Source organism: Pseudophryne corroboree, chromosome 9 (genome assembly GCF_028390025.1).
Source record: "Pseudophryne corroboree isolate aPseCor3 chromosome 9, aPseCor3.hap2, whole genome shotgun sequence".
Classification (NCBI taxonomy): Eukaryota; Metazoa; Chordata; class Amphibia; order Anura; family Myobatrachidae; genus Pseudophryne; species Pseudophryne corroboree.
In genome coordinates this window covers 55526954-55541952 of record NC_086452.1, presented here as the reverse complement: position 1 = coordinate 55541952, position 14999 = coordinate 55526954, and positions in this window count along the sequence as shown.

Here is a 14999-nt window from a genome sequence, read left to right as displayed (position 1 = left end):
GGACACTCCCTGAAAACGGTCAGTTGCCACCCACAAATGGCCTCTTCCCGTCAATCTCCTTGCGAACGCCCGTGCGAATAGATCCTTCGCAGCATCCCGTCGCTGATCGGCAAAGCCCGTTGTAGCTGTCCGACGCGCTGGCGCATTGCGGTGCATAGGCATGCGCAGTTCAGAAATGATTGCCCGTTGTGCAAAAGTGCACAGCAGCGATCAGATCTTCTGAATTAGACCAAATATCAAGGTTACAGAAACATGTTAGTTTTCTTTTGTGTTATACATATATGGGGTTCACTACGGCTGGCCGGCGGTCGGGCTCCCGGCGACCAGCATCCCGGCGCTGGGAGCCCAACCGCCGGCTTACCGACAGCTTGGCGAGCGCAAATGAGCCCCTTGCGGGCTCGCTGCGCTCGCCACGCTACGGGCACGGTGGCGCGCTACGCGCGCCACACTATTTTATTCTCCCTCTATGGGGGTCGTGGACCCCCACGAGGGAAAATAAGTGTCGGTATGCCGGCTGTCGGGCTCCCGGCGCCGGTATACTGAGCGCCGGGAGCCCGACCGCCGGCAAACAGAAGACCACCCCTTATATGAAACAGCAATTCTCTTAGAATGACCTTGGTAAAACACATTTATAGAAAGAGAAGCTTCTGCTCTTTGAAACTAGACAATTTGTGTTCCTATAGGGCAGGGATGGGAACGTCCAGCCCGCAGGCCGTATAAGGCCCACAAAGCCAATTGATCCAGCCCGGCCAGGCCGACCTAACCGAGGGAGATGTTGGGTGCCCGCTGAGATTGTGTTAACAGCGGGCACCTGCTCCTTCCCCTCAGTGGCAGCCAAAAGCCGGATCTCACTCCTGAGCTCCAGCTTCCGGCTCGGACAGTATGCGGCTGTGCGTTATGAGAGAGACGTCATGACTTATGGAATGCACGCTCTGTTTGTAACAAATTAACATCCATTCATGATCTCTTCATATCTAACAACTTCAATCTGCTGGCTATAACAGAAACCTGGCTCACACAATCAGACACAGCCTCCCCTGCAGCACTGTCACATGGTGGTCTCCACTTTACACACACCTCCAGGCCTGGTAACCATAAAGGAGGAGTTGGACTATTACTTTCCCAATCTTTTGCATACACTGTTCTACTACAGGTTCCATCACTCACATTTACATCATATGAAGTACTTTCCATCAGGGTTTACTCTCCTTTCTCTCTGCGTGTTGTAGCTATCTATCGCACACCTGGGCATCCCAAACAATTTCTGCAAGATTTTTCTGTCTGGCTCCCTCACTTCCTATCCTCTGACATCTCCACCATCATCATAGGTGATTTCAATATTGCTATTGATTGTCCAAAATCTGCTTCTTACATTTCCAAACTACTCTCTCTAACCTCCTCTCTCAGCCTCTCCCAATAGACTGACTCCTCTACTCATTGGAAGGGCCACTGCCTTGATCTAGTATTCACCAGACTATGCTCCATTTCTGAACTCACTAACACTCCTTTCCCCCAATCAGATCACAGCCTTATCACCTGCATGATCTCCTCTGTTAATTCAAACTCTGTGTTGCTGAAGTCCTCAAATCCTCCTCAAACCCACAGAAATATTAACACAATTAATCTTCAAGAACTTTCCACCTCACTCCAAAAACTGCTTTCACCTATTTCTGCATTCACCTCTCCTGAGATGGCTGTATCACACCTGAACGAGACTCTAGAACTAGCCCTTGATGGAGTGGCTCCAGCTACCCATCACACTTCACGTAGGCCTAGATGTCAACCATGGCACCCTACATTAACAAGACAACTACAAAAACTCACACATAAACTTCAACGTCAGTAGCGTAAATCTCGTATTTCTAGTGACTTCCTCACATATAAGACTGTCTACCACTCTTATAGAAATTCCCTGGACACTGCCAAACAAACATATTTCCAAACTCTTATCTCTGCTCAAGCCTCTAACCCCAAATGACTCTTTAATACATTTAAATCACTTCTGAATCCTCCCTCACCTACCCCAACAGCCACTATCAAGGTACAAGATCTTGCTTCCTACTTCAAGGAGAAAATTGATAAGGTTCAAGATGAATTGGTATGCTCTTCGGCAGCCATTGACCTGCTCAGTACTTTACCTGAACCCTCTGGCACTCTCTCTTCATTTGATCCCACAAATGAAGATTAAGTATCATCACTCTTCTCATCCTGCTTCTCTACTACCTTTCGTCTTGATCCTTTACCCTCACAAATAAGTAAAGCTATGTCTCTCTCTCTCTCTACTGGTATTTTTACTTCACTCTTCAAGCATGCAGTGATTACTCCCATTTTGAAAAAAACAAAATTCTGACCCTAACGCTCTCAAACTACCGCCCTATCTCTCAGCTCCCTTGTCTCTCTAAGCTACTTGAGAGACTTGCTTACACTCGACTCACACACTTTCTTAACTCATACACTTTGTTGGACCCACTTCAGTCAGGCTTCTGTTCCCAACACTCCACAGAGACAGCACTGACTAAAGTGGTTAATGATTTGGTCAATTACGAAGTCTAAAGGCCATTACTCACTGCTTATTGTTCTAGATCTATCTGCTGCCTTTGACACTGTTGACCACTCTCTTCTCATACAAACACTACGATCCCTAGGTCTTAAAGACACAGCCCTTTCTTGGTTCCTATCCTACTTATCTAATCGCTCCTTCAGTGTTTGCTTCTCTGAATCTACTTCCTCTGCGCTACCTCTTTCAGTTGGAGTACCGCAAGGCTCAGTCTTGGGTCCTCTGCTTTTCTCTATCTATACCTCATCTCTTGGTAAACTAATCAGCTCTTTTGGATTTCCGTATCATCTGTACACAGATGATACTCAAATCTACCTATCCTCCCCTGATTTGTCCCTATCTGTACTGGGCCGTATCACTGAATGCCTATCTGCCATTTCATCTTGGATGACATCTCGCCACCTCAAACTTAATATTTCAAAGACAGAGTTAATTATGTTTCCACCGGCCAATAGTAGGTACCAACCTGATATCTCTATCACTGTTGAAAACTTGACAATTTACCCTACCCCACAAGCTCGCTGCCTAGGTATCATCCTTGACTCTGATCTGTCCTTTGTTCCCCACATTCAATCTGTCTCAAAATCAAGTTACATGCATCTAAAAAACATATCCAAAATTCGACCATACCTTACACAAGACACTGCTAAAACTCTAATCCATGCTCTCATTATTTCCCGCATTGATTATTGTAATAGTCTCCTAACTGGTCTTCCCAAAACAAGACTCTCACCACTACAATCCATTCTGAATGCAGCTGCGAGGCTTATCATTCTTGCTGTTTTGTTAGATCATTGTTATTTCTCATACGTCCTAAAGAATGCTGGGGTCACATCAAGAACCATGGGGTATAGATGGGATCCGCAGGAGACATGGGCCCCCCAGTACCTTCAAAGAGGTGTGAACTGGCTCCTCCCTCTATGCCCCTCCTCCAGACTCCAGTTTAGAATTGTGCCCAGGGAGACTGGATGCACTCTGAGAAGCTCTACTGAGTTTCTCTGAAAAAGACTTATGTTAGGTTTTTTATTTTCAGGGAGAACTGCTGGCAACAGTCTCCCTGCTTCGTGAGACTTAGGGGAGAGAAGTTAGACCTACTTCTAGTGAGTTTAAAGGCTCTGCTTCTTGGCTACAGGACACCATTAGCTCCTGAGGGTCTGATCGCTAGGTACGCCTAGATGCTCGTTCCCAGAGCCGGCCGTCACCCCCCCTTGCAGAGCCAGAAGTCAGAAGACAGGTGAGTAGAAGAAGCAAAGAAGACTTCAGTGACGGCTTCTGAGGTACCGCACCATGCTCCCACACACAGCGGCACTACAGGGTGCAGGGCGCGGGGGGCGCCCTGGGCAGCATATAAACCTCTATATGACACTGGCAACAAGGGACATAGTGCCAGGGCACTGTCCTAACCCCCGCCAGTGTAAAAGTTTTGAAAAAATAGCGGGACTGAAGCGCGCCATTACGGGGGCGGAGCTTAGCCCTCACAGCTCACACAGCCCAGCACCATTTTCTCTACACAGGCTGCAGAGACGCTGGTCCTTCCTCTCACTGCTGCATAAGTATCAGGGTGAAAAACGGGGGGGGGGGCACAGTAAGTTTGGTGCAATATATGTTGATTATAAAAGCGCGCTGGGTTGTGAGCTGGAAAACTCCCTCTGTGTCTCTCTGACAGACTTTAGGTGGTTCTGTGTCCTATATGCCCGGTGTGTCTGTGAGTGGTGAATACACGTGTGTCGGCATGTCTGAGGCGGAGTGCTCTTCCCAGGAGGAGGCTGTATTAGGGACACAGACGGATGTGGGAGTGAACCTGTCGGCACCGCCAACTCCTGATTGGGTAAATGTGTTGAATGCTAATGTGGCTCTTATTAATAAGAGATTGGATAAATCGGAGTCTCAGAACCAGGCATGGAAGAAATCTGTGGAGGATGTATTGTTGCAAGTCCAGACCCCCTCGGGGTCACAAAAAAGATAATTTGCCCACTTGGCAGACACGGATACCGACACGGACTCTGACTCCAGTGTCGACTATAATGATACCAGATTAGATCCGAAATTAGCAAAGAGCATTCGGTACATGATTGTGGCGATAAAAGACGTATTACATATCTCGGAGGACCCTCTTGTGCCTGACAAAAGGGCCTGCATGTATAAGGGGAAGAAGCCTGAGGTAACGTTTCCTCCCTCTCATGAACTGAACACCCTATTTGAAAAGGTTTGGGAAAATCCTGACAAAAAGTTTCAGATTCCCAAAAGGATTCCGGTGGCGTATCCGTTTCCCTCTGGGGATAGGGAAAAGTGGGAGTCACCACCCATTGTGGACAAGGCTCTATCACGGCTGTCCAAAAAGGTGGCTCTTCCGTCCCCTGGCACGGCAGCCCTTAAGGATCCGGCAGATCGTAGGCAGGAAACTACCAGCCATTGCATCTGCGTGGGTGAGTAGTGCTATCGAAAAGTGGGCAGATAACTTGTCATCTGATATAGATACCTTGGATAGGGATAGCGTTCTCTTGACACTAGGTCATATCAGGGACGCTGCAGCATACCTAAAGGAAGCTGCGAGGGATATTGGCCTTTTGGGTGCAAAGGCCAATGCCATGGCAGTCTCAGCTAGACGAGCATTGTGGAATCATCAATGGAATGCTTATGCCGACTCTAAGAAAAATATGGAGTGTCTGCAGTATAAAGGTGGTGTCTTGTTTGGTGACAGCCTCGCCGATTTGGTATCTAAGACTACCGCGGGTAAGTCGTCCTTTTTACTTTATGTTCCTGCACAACAAAAGAAAACACACCACTATCAGATGCAGTCCTTTCGGCCCAATAAATACAAGAAAGGCCGAGGTTCTTCCTTCCTTGCTACTAGAGGAAGGGGGAAAGTAAAAAAGTCACCGGCAGTGGCCGGTACCCAGGAGCACAAGTCCTCCCCGGCTTCTACCAAATCCACCGCGTGACGCTGGGACTCCTCTGTGGGAGTCCGCACCGGTGGGGGCGCATCTCAAACTCTTCAGTCAGTTCTGGGTTTGTTCGGCCCTGGACCCATGGGTTTTAGAAATAGTATCCCAGGGGTACAAACTAGAGTTTCAAGACGTTCACCCTCGCCGATTTTTCAAATCGGCCTTACCAGCTTCTCTTCCGGACAGGGAGGTTGTACGCGACGCAATACAAAAGTTGTGTCTAAATCAGGTCATTATCAAAGTTTCCCCGTCACAACAGGGAGAAGGATTTTATCCGAGCCTGTTCGTGGTCCCGAAGCCGGATGGCTCGGTCAGACCAATCCTGAATCTAAAATCCCTCAATTTCTACCTCAGAAAATTCAAATTCAAGATGGAATCTCTCCGGGCGGTGATCTAGACTCTGGAGCAAGGGGATTTTATGGTGTCGGTAGACATAAAGGATGCCTACTTGCACGTTCCCATTTATCCTCCGCATCAGGCTTACCTGAGGTTTGCAGTTCAGTACTGTCATTACCAATTTCAGACGTTGCCGTTTGGTCTGTCCACGGCTCCGAGGGTTTTCACCAAGGTTGTGACGGAAATGATGGTTCTCCTGCGCAAGCAGGGAGTCACAATTATCCCGTACTTGGACGATCTCCTGATAAAGGGGAGATCCAGGGACCAGTTTCTGCAGAACATTACGCTCTCCCTGACAGTTCTGCAACAACATTGGTGGTCATTCCGAGTTGTTCGCTCGGTAATTTTCTTCGCATCGCAGCGATTTTCCGCTAATTGCGCAATGTTCGCACTGTGACTGTGCCAAGTAAATTTGCTAAGAAGTTTGGTAATTTACTCATGGCATCACAAGGTTTTTTCTTCGTTCTGGTGATCGTAGTGTGATTGACAGGAAGTGGGTGTTTCTGGGCGGAAACTGGCCGTTTTATGGGAGTGTGTGAAAAAACGCTGCCGTTTCTGGGAAAATCGCGGGAGTGGCTGGAGAAACGGGGGAGTGTCTGGGCGAACGCTGGGTGTGTTTGTGATGTCAAACCAGGAACGAAACTGACTGAACTGATCGCAGTGGCAGAGTAAGTGTGGAGCTACTCAGAAACTGCTAAGAAATTTCTATTCGCAATTTTGAGAATCTTTTGTTCGCAATTTTGATAAGCTAAGATTCACTCCCAGTAGGCGGCGGCTTAGCGTGTACAATGCTGCTAAAAGCAGCTTGCGAGCGAACAACTCGGAATGAGGGCCATGGTTGGCTCCTAAACTTGCCGAAATCACAGTTGGTGACGACGACGCTGCTGTCGTTTTTGGGAATGATTCTGGACACAGAATTACAGAGTTTTTCTTCCAGTGGAAAAAGCTCTGGAAATTCAGAACCTGGTCAAACAAATTCTGAAACCGACAAGTGTATCAGTCCATCAGTGCACTTGGTTACTGGGGAAAATGGTGGCGGCCTACGAGGCCATTCAGTTTGGCAGATTCCATGCCAGAGTGTTTCAGTGGGAACTGTTGGACAAGTGGTCCGGATCCCACCTGCACATGCACCATAGTATAATCCTGTCTTCCAAGTCCAGAATCTCACTCCTGCTCTCACCTCCTAGAGGGGCGCATGTTCGGGATCCAGGACTGGATCCTGGTAACCACGGATGCGAGTCTCCGAGGCTGGGGGGGCAGTCACACAGGGGGAATACTTCCAGGGAAGATGGTCAAGCCAAGAAACGTCTACACATAAACGTTCTGACGTTAAGGGCCATTTACAACGGCCTTCTTCAAGCGGAACATCTTCTGCGCAATCTGCCCGTCCTGATTCAATCGGACAATATAACAGCAGTAACATACATAAACCGCCAGGGCGGATCAAAAAGCAGAGCGGCGATGGCAGAGGCCACAAACGTTCTCCGTTGGGCGGAAAGACATACAAGCGCTCTGTCAGCGATCTTCATTCCGGGAGTGGACAACTTGGAAGCAGACTTGCTCAGCAGACACGATCTCCATCCAGGGGAGTGGGGTCTTCATCAAGAGGTCTTCACAGAAGTGACAAGTCGTTGGGGAATTCCTCAAAAAGTGCTAAAGATCATAAGAAGAACAAAGGTTCAGGCGATCCTCATTGTTCCAGATTGGCCAAGGAGGGCTTGGTATCCAGATCTTCAGGAATTACTCATAGGAGATCCCTGGCCTCTTCCTCTACGAGAGGATCTGTTACAGCAGGGGCCGTGCGTGTATCAAGACTTACCGAGGCTACGTTTGACGGCTTGGCGGTTGAACGCCGAATCCTAGCCCGAAAGGGTATCCCCTGTGAAGTCATTCCCACACTTCTTCAGGCTAGAAAAGGGGTAACGTCTAAACATTACCACCGTATTTGGAGGAAATATGTGTCTTGGTGTGAATCCAAGAAGGCTCCTACGGAAGAGTTTCACTTAGGATGTTTTCTTCATTTTCTACAAGCAGGTGTGGATGCGGGCCTAAAGTTGGGCTCAATGAAAGTACAAATTTCAGCCTTATCGGTTTTCTTTCAATTGGCCTCCCTTCCAGAAGTTCAAACTTTCGTGAAGGGTGTGTTGCACATCCAACCTCCCTTTGTGCCCTCAGTGGCTCCATGGGATCTTACCGTGGTGTTGCAGTTCCTTCAATCACATTGGTTTGAACCTTTGCAGAAGGTAGAGTTGAAATTCGTCACTTGGAAAGTGGTCATGCTGTTGGCCTTGGCATCCGCGAGGCGGGTGTCTGAATTAGCGGCTTTGTCTCACAAGAGCCCCTATTTGATTTTCCATGAGAATAGAGCGGAGTTGAGGACTCGTCAGCAATTTCTGCCGAAAGTGGTTTCATAATTCCACATGAACCAACCTATTGTGGTGCCAGTGGCTACGGGTGCCTTAGTGGAATCGAAGTCTCGATGTAGTCAGAGCTTTGAAAATTTATGTCGCCAGAACGGCTCAGATTAGGATAATGGAGGCTCTGTTTGTCCTGTTTGCTCCCAACAAGATTGGGGCTCCTGCTTCCAAGCAGTCTATTGCGCGCTGGATCTGTAATACGATTCAGCATGCCCATTCTATGGCTGGATTACCGTTACCGAATTCGGTGAAGGCCCATTCTACCAGGAAAGTGGGTTCGTCCTGGGCGGCTGCCCGGGGGGTCTCGGCATTACAACTTTGCCGAGCAGCTACTTGGTCGGGTTCAAATACCTTTGCGAAGTTCTACAAGTTTGATACCCTGGCCGAGGAAGACCTCATGTTTGGTCAATCGGTGCTGCAGAGTCGTTCGCACTCTCCCGCCCATTCTAGAGCTTTGGTATAACCTGATGGTTCTTGATGTGACCCCAGCATCCTCTAGGACGTATGAGAAAATAGGATTTTAATACCTACCAGTAAATCCTTTTCTCTTAGTCCGTAGAGGATGCTGGGCACCCGTCCCAGTGCGTACTGTATCTGCAGTTATTAGTTGTGGTTGCACACATTTTGTTACGTTTATAGTCAGCCTGTTGCTGATGTTGTTCATGCCGTTGACTTGCGTTGTGTTGAATGCCATGTTGTACGGCGTGCTTGAGGTGTGAGCTGGTATGTATCTCACCTTAGTTAAAAATTAAATCCTTTTCCTCGAAATGTCCGTCTCCCTGGGCACAGTTCCTATAGCTGGAGTCTGGAGGAGGGGCATAGAGGGAGGAGCCAGTTCACACCCCTTTGAAGGTCTTGGGGTGCCCATGTCTACTGCGGATCCCGTCTATACCCCATGGTTCTTGATGTGACCCCAGCATCCTCTACGGACTAAGAGAAAAGGATTTACCGGTAGGTATTAAAATCCTATTTTCCAATTGTAAAGCACAACAGAATTTGCTTCGCTATGTAAGAAACTGTTAATAAATACATAAATAAATATTTTGCACAGAAACAAAGTCTGTGTCATTGGAACCCTTACCACAGCCCAGAGTTATCACATACCTCCTGAGGTGTCAGTAATCCTTGTGGGCTTCATAGAAATATTTATGTAATTCACAATATGTGCTTACTATCTTCGGAGTATTAGAGAATTAATATAACTTTTTCTTTTTTTCTTATTATTTGGTCAGATAATTATTATTATTTTGTAAATTATTTCAAAATCTAACTGGAAGCTTTTTTGTTATTTTCCCCTTAGCACACTTTAAATTTTTTATAAAGGAGAACATATTCTGAAAGCAATTACAGAGCAAGACCATTTTCCTTATTATGTAAGCGGCAGAACTAGGTGTTGTTAGTTGCTTTTCTTTGTACCCTTGTATGCCTTACTGCCACGTTTTGCTAATCGCACAGTGTAACCTATGTAGTGCGCCCAACATGGCTGCCTCGGCTGGTACTCTCTTAGGATAAACAATACATGGTTCTGAACTCTCCTAATATTTTTGTATCCCCAAATATGTGTAATTTCTTCACATTTTGAGAGGATTTATTAATAAAATAAAGACAACTTCAATCAAAATATATTTAAAAAATAAATGTAAATTTTTATTTTAAGTAAAATGCTGCCTGTTGTTTTTCTTCTTTTTTTCTGCTTCTTCTTCTTATTACTATTATTTGTAATTATTATTTTTATTATTATTTACTCTGCACAATAAAAATAAGAATTTACTCACCGGTAATTCTATTTCTCGTAGTCCGTAGTGGATGCTGGGGACTCCGTAAGGACCATGGGGAATAGACGGGCTCCGCAGGAGACTGGGCACTCTAAAAGAAAGATTAGGTACTATCTAGTGTGCACTGGCTCCTCCCTCTATGCCCCTCCTCCAGACCTCAGTTAGGGAAACTGTGCCCGGAAGAGCTGACACTACAAGGAAAGGATTAGGAATCCAGGGTAAGACTCATACCAGCCACACCAATCACACCGTATAACTTGTGATAACCATACCCAGTTAACAGTATGAACAACAACTGAGCCTCAATCAACGGATGGCTCATAACAATAACCCTTTAGTAAGCAATAACTATATACACGTATTGCAGAAGAAGTCCGCACTTGGGACGGGCGCCCAGCATCCACTACGGACTACGAGAAATAGAATTACCAGTGAGTAAATTCTTATTTTCTCTGACGTCCTAGTGGATGCTGGGGACTCCGTAAGGACCATGGGGATTATACCAAAGCTCCCAAACGGGCGGGAGAGTGCGGATGACTCTGCAGCACCGAATGAGCAAACTCAAGGTCCTCCTCAGCCAGGGTATCAAACTTGTAGAACTTAGCAAATGTGTTTGAACCCGACCAAGTAGCAGCTCGGCAAAGCTGTAAAGCCGAGACCCCTCGGGCAGCCGCCCAAGAAGAGCCCACCTTCCTTCTGGAATGGGCTTTTACTGATTTTGGATGCGGCAATCCAGCCGCAGAGTGAGCCAGCTGAATCGTGCTACAGATCCAGCGAGCAATAGTCTGCTTCGAAGCAGGAGCGCCAACCTTGTTGGCTGCATACAGAATAAACAGCGAGTCAGACTTTCTGACTCCCGCCGTTCTGGAAACATACATTTTCAAAGCCCGGACTACGTCCAGCAACTTGGAATCCTCCAAGTCCCTAGTAGCCGCAGGCACCATAATAGGTTGGTTCAAATGAAACGATGATAGCACCTTAGGGAGAAATTGGGGACGAGTCCTCAATTCTGCCCTGTCCATATGGAAGATCAGATAGGGGCTTTTACATGACAAAGCCGCCAATTCTGACACACGCCTAGCCGAAGCTAAGGCCAATAGCATGACCACTATCCACGTGAGATATTTTAGCTCCACGGTCTTAAGTGGCTAAAACCAGTGGGATTTCAGGAAATCCAACACAACGTTAAGATCCCAAGGTGCCACTGGTGGCACAAAAGGAGGCTGAATATGCAGCACTCCCTTTACAAACGTCTGAACCTCAGGCAGTGAAGCCAGTTCTTTTTGAAAGAAAATAGATAGGGCCGAGATCTGAACCTTTATGAGGGCCCATAGTCAAACCTGACTGTAGGAAATGCAGAAAACGACCCAACTGGAAGTCCTCTGTAGGGGCCTTCCTGGCCTCACACCAAGCAACATATTTCCACCATATGCGGTGATAATGCTTTGCTGTCACATCCTTCCTAGCTCTTATCAGCGTAGGAATTACTTCATCCGGTATACCCTTTTCCGCTAGGATCCGGCGTTCAACCGCCATGCCGTCAAACGCAGCCGCGGTAAGTCTTGGAACAGACAGGGCCCCTGCTGCAACAGGTCCTGTCTGAGAGGCAGATGACATGGGTCCTCTGTGACCATCTCTTGAAGTTCTGGGTACCAAGTCCTTCTTGGCCAATCCGGAACAATGAGTATCGTTCTCACTCCTCTTTTTCTTACTATTCTCAGTACCTTGTGTATGAGAGGAAGAGGAGGAAACACATATACCGACTGGAACACCCACGGAGTTACCAGTGCGTCCACAGCTATCGCCTGAGGGTCCCTTGACCTGGCGCAATATTTGTTTAGCTTTTTGTTTAGGCGGGACGCCATCATGTCCACCTGTGGCCGTTCCCACCGATTTGCAATCTGCTCGAAGACTTCTTGATGAAGTCCCCACTCTCCCGGGTGGAGGTCGTGCCTGCTGAGGAAGTCTGCTTCCCAGTTGTCCACTCCCGGAATGAACACTGCTGACAGTGCTTGTACGTGATTCTCCGCCCAACGAAGAATCCTTGTGGCTTCCGCCATCGCCACCCTGCTTCTTGTGCCGCCCTGTCGGTTTACATGGGCGACTGCCGTGATGTTGTCTGACTGAATCAGCACTGGTTGGCCCTTAATTCCAGTATGTTTATGTGCAGACGAGTCTCCTGACTTGACCACAGCCCCTGGAAGTTTCTTCCCTGAGTGACTGCCCCCCATCCGCGGAGGCTTGCATCCGTGGTCACCAGGACCCAGTCCTGTATGCCGAACCTGCGGCCCTCGAGAAGATGAGCACTCTGCAGCCACCACAGAAGAGACACCCTAGCCCTCGGGGACAGGGCGATCAGCCGATGCATCTGAAGATGCGATCCGGACCACTTGTCCAACAGATCCCACTGAAAGATCCTGGCATGGAACCTGCCGAAAGGAATGGCTTCGTATGACGCTACCATCTTTCCCAGGACTCGCGTGCAGTGATGCACCGACACCTGCTTTGGTTTCAGGAGATCCCTGACCATGGTCACTAACTCCTGAGCCTTCTCCTCCGGGAGAAATACCTTCTTCTGTTCTGTGTCCAGAATCATGCCCAGGAAGGGCAGACGCGTCGTAGGAATCAGCTGCGACTTTGGAATATTCAGAATCCAGCCGTGCCGTAGCAACACTTCCTGAGAGTGCGCTACGCTGACCAACAACTGCTCTCTGGACCTCGCCTTTATGAGGAGATCGTCCAAGTACGGGATAACTGTAACTCCTTGCTTCCGGAGGAGTACCATCATCTCCGCCATTACCTTGGTAAAGACTCTCGGTGCCGTGGATAGACCAAACGGCAACGTCTGGAATTGGTAATGACAGTCCTTTACCACAAACCTGAGGTACTCCTGGTGAGGCGGATAAATGGGGACATGCAAGTACGCATCCTTGATGTCCAGAGATACCATAAAATCCCCCTCTTCCAGGCTGGCAATGACCGCTCTGAGCGATTCCATTTTGAACTTGAACTTTTTCATGTAAATGTTCAAAGATTTTAAATTTAGAACGGGTGTTACCGAACCGTCCGGTTTCGGTACCACAAACAGTGTGGTGAAGGGGGGGTACCATTATTATCACTTGCTGGAGGTACAGCTTGTGAATAGCCGTCAGGACTATCTCCCTCCCCGTGGGAGAAGCTGGCAAGGCGGATTTTAGGTAACGGTGAGGGGGCGTCACTTCGAATTCCAGCTTGTATCCCTGAGATACAATTTGTATAGCCCAAGGATCCACTTGTGAGCAAACCCACTGGTTGCAGAAAATTCGGAGACGCGCCCCCACCGCTCCTGGCTCCGCCTGTGGAGCCCCAGCGTCATGCGGTGGACTTAGTGGAAGCAGGGGAGGACTTTTCTTCCTGAGAACTGGCTGCATGGTGCAGCTTCTTTCCTCTACCCCTGCCAAGAAAAGATGCACCTCTGACTCTCTTGCTTTTTTGAGAACGAAAGGACTGCATTTGGTAATACGGTGCTATCTTAGGCTGTGAGGAAACCTGTGGCAAGAAAGTCGACTTTCCAGCTGTTGCTGTGGATACGAGGTCCGAGAGACCGTCCCCAAACAATTCCTCACCCTTATAAGGCAAAACCTCCATGTGTTTTTTAGAGTCGGCATCCCCTGTCCATTGCCGAGTCCATAAGACCCTCCTGGCAGAAATGGACATTGCATTTATTCGAGAGCCCAGCAGGCAAATGTCCCTCTGGGCATCCCGCATATATAAGACGACATCTTTAATATGGCTAAGTGTTAGCAATACGGTATCCCTGTCCAGGGTATCCAACCCCTCTGACAGAGTATCTGTCCATGCTGCAACAGCACTACACATCCAAGCTGAAGCAATAGCCGGTCTCAGTAGAGTACCAGAGTGTGTATACACAGACTTCAAGATACCTTCCTGCTTCCTATCCGCAGGTTCCTTTAGGGCGGCCGTATCCTGAGACGACAGGGCCACTCTTTTAGATAAGCGCGTCAGGGCCTTGTCAACCCTAGGGGAGGATTCCCAGCGTAACCTATCCGTTGGCGGGAAAGGGGTGGTCTTCTGTATGCCGGCGGTCGGGCTCCCGGCGCTCAGTATACCGGCGCCGGGAGCCCGACAGCCGGCATACCGACACTTATTTTCCCTCGTGGGGGTCCACGACCCCCATAGAGGGAGAATAAAATAGTGTGGCGCGCGTAGCGCGCCACCGTGCCCGTAGCGTGGCGAGCGCAGCGAGCCCGCAAGGGGTTCATTTGCGCTCGCCACGCTGTCGGTAAGCCGGCGGTCGGGCTCCCGGCGCCGGGATGCTGGTCGCCGGGAGCCCGACCGCCGGCCAGCCGTAGTGAACCCGCGGGAAAGGGTACGCCATTAGTATTCTCTTGGGAATCACCACTTTCTTATCAGGGGAAGACCACGCTTATTCACATAACTCATTTAATTCATGTGACGGGGGAAAAGTCACTGGCTGCTTTTTCTCCCCAAACATATTTACCCTCTTGTCAGGGACATGGTCAGCCTCTGAAATGTGTAATACATTTTTCATTGCAATAATCATGTATCGGATGGCCTTAGTCATTTTGGGCTGTAATAGTGCCTCATCCTCGTCGACGCTGGAGTCGGACTCCGTGTCGACATCTGTGTCAACCAACTGAGATAGTGGGCGTTTTTGAGACGCTGACGGCCTCTGAGGCGCCTGGGCAGGCCCGGGTTGAGAGCCCGGCTGTCCCCCGGCAGCAACATAATCAAATCTCTTATGTAATGAGTTTACATTGTCATTTAAGACCTTCCACATATCCATCCAATCAGGTGTCGGCACCGACACCACATTTATCTGCACTTGCTCCGCCTCCACGTAACCCTCATCAAACATGTCGACACAGCCGTACCGACACACAGCACA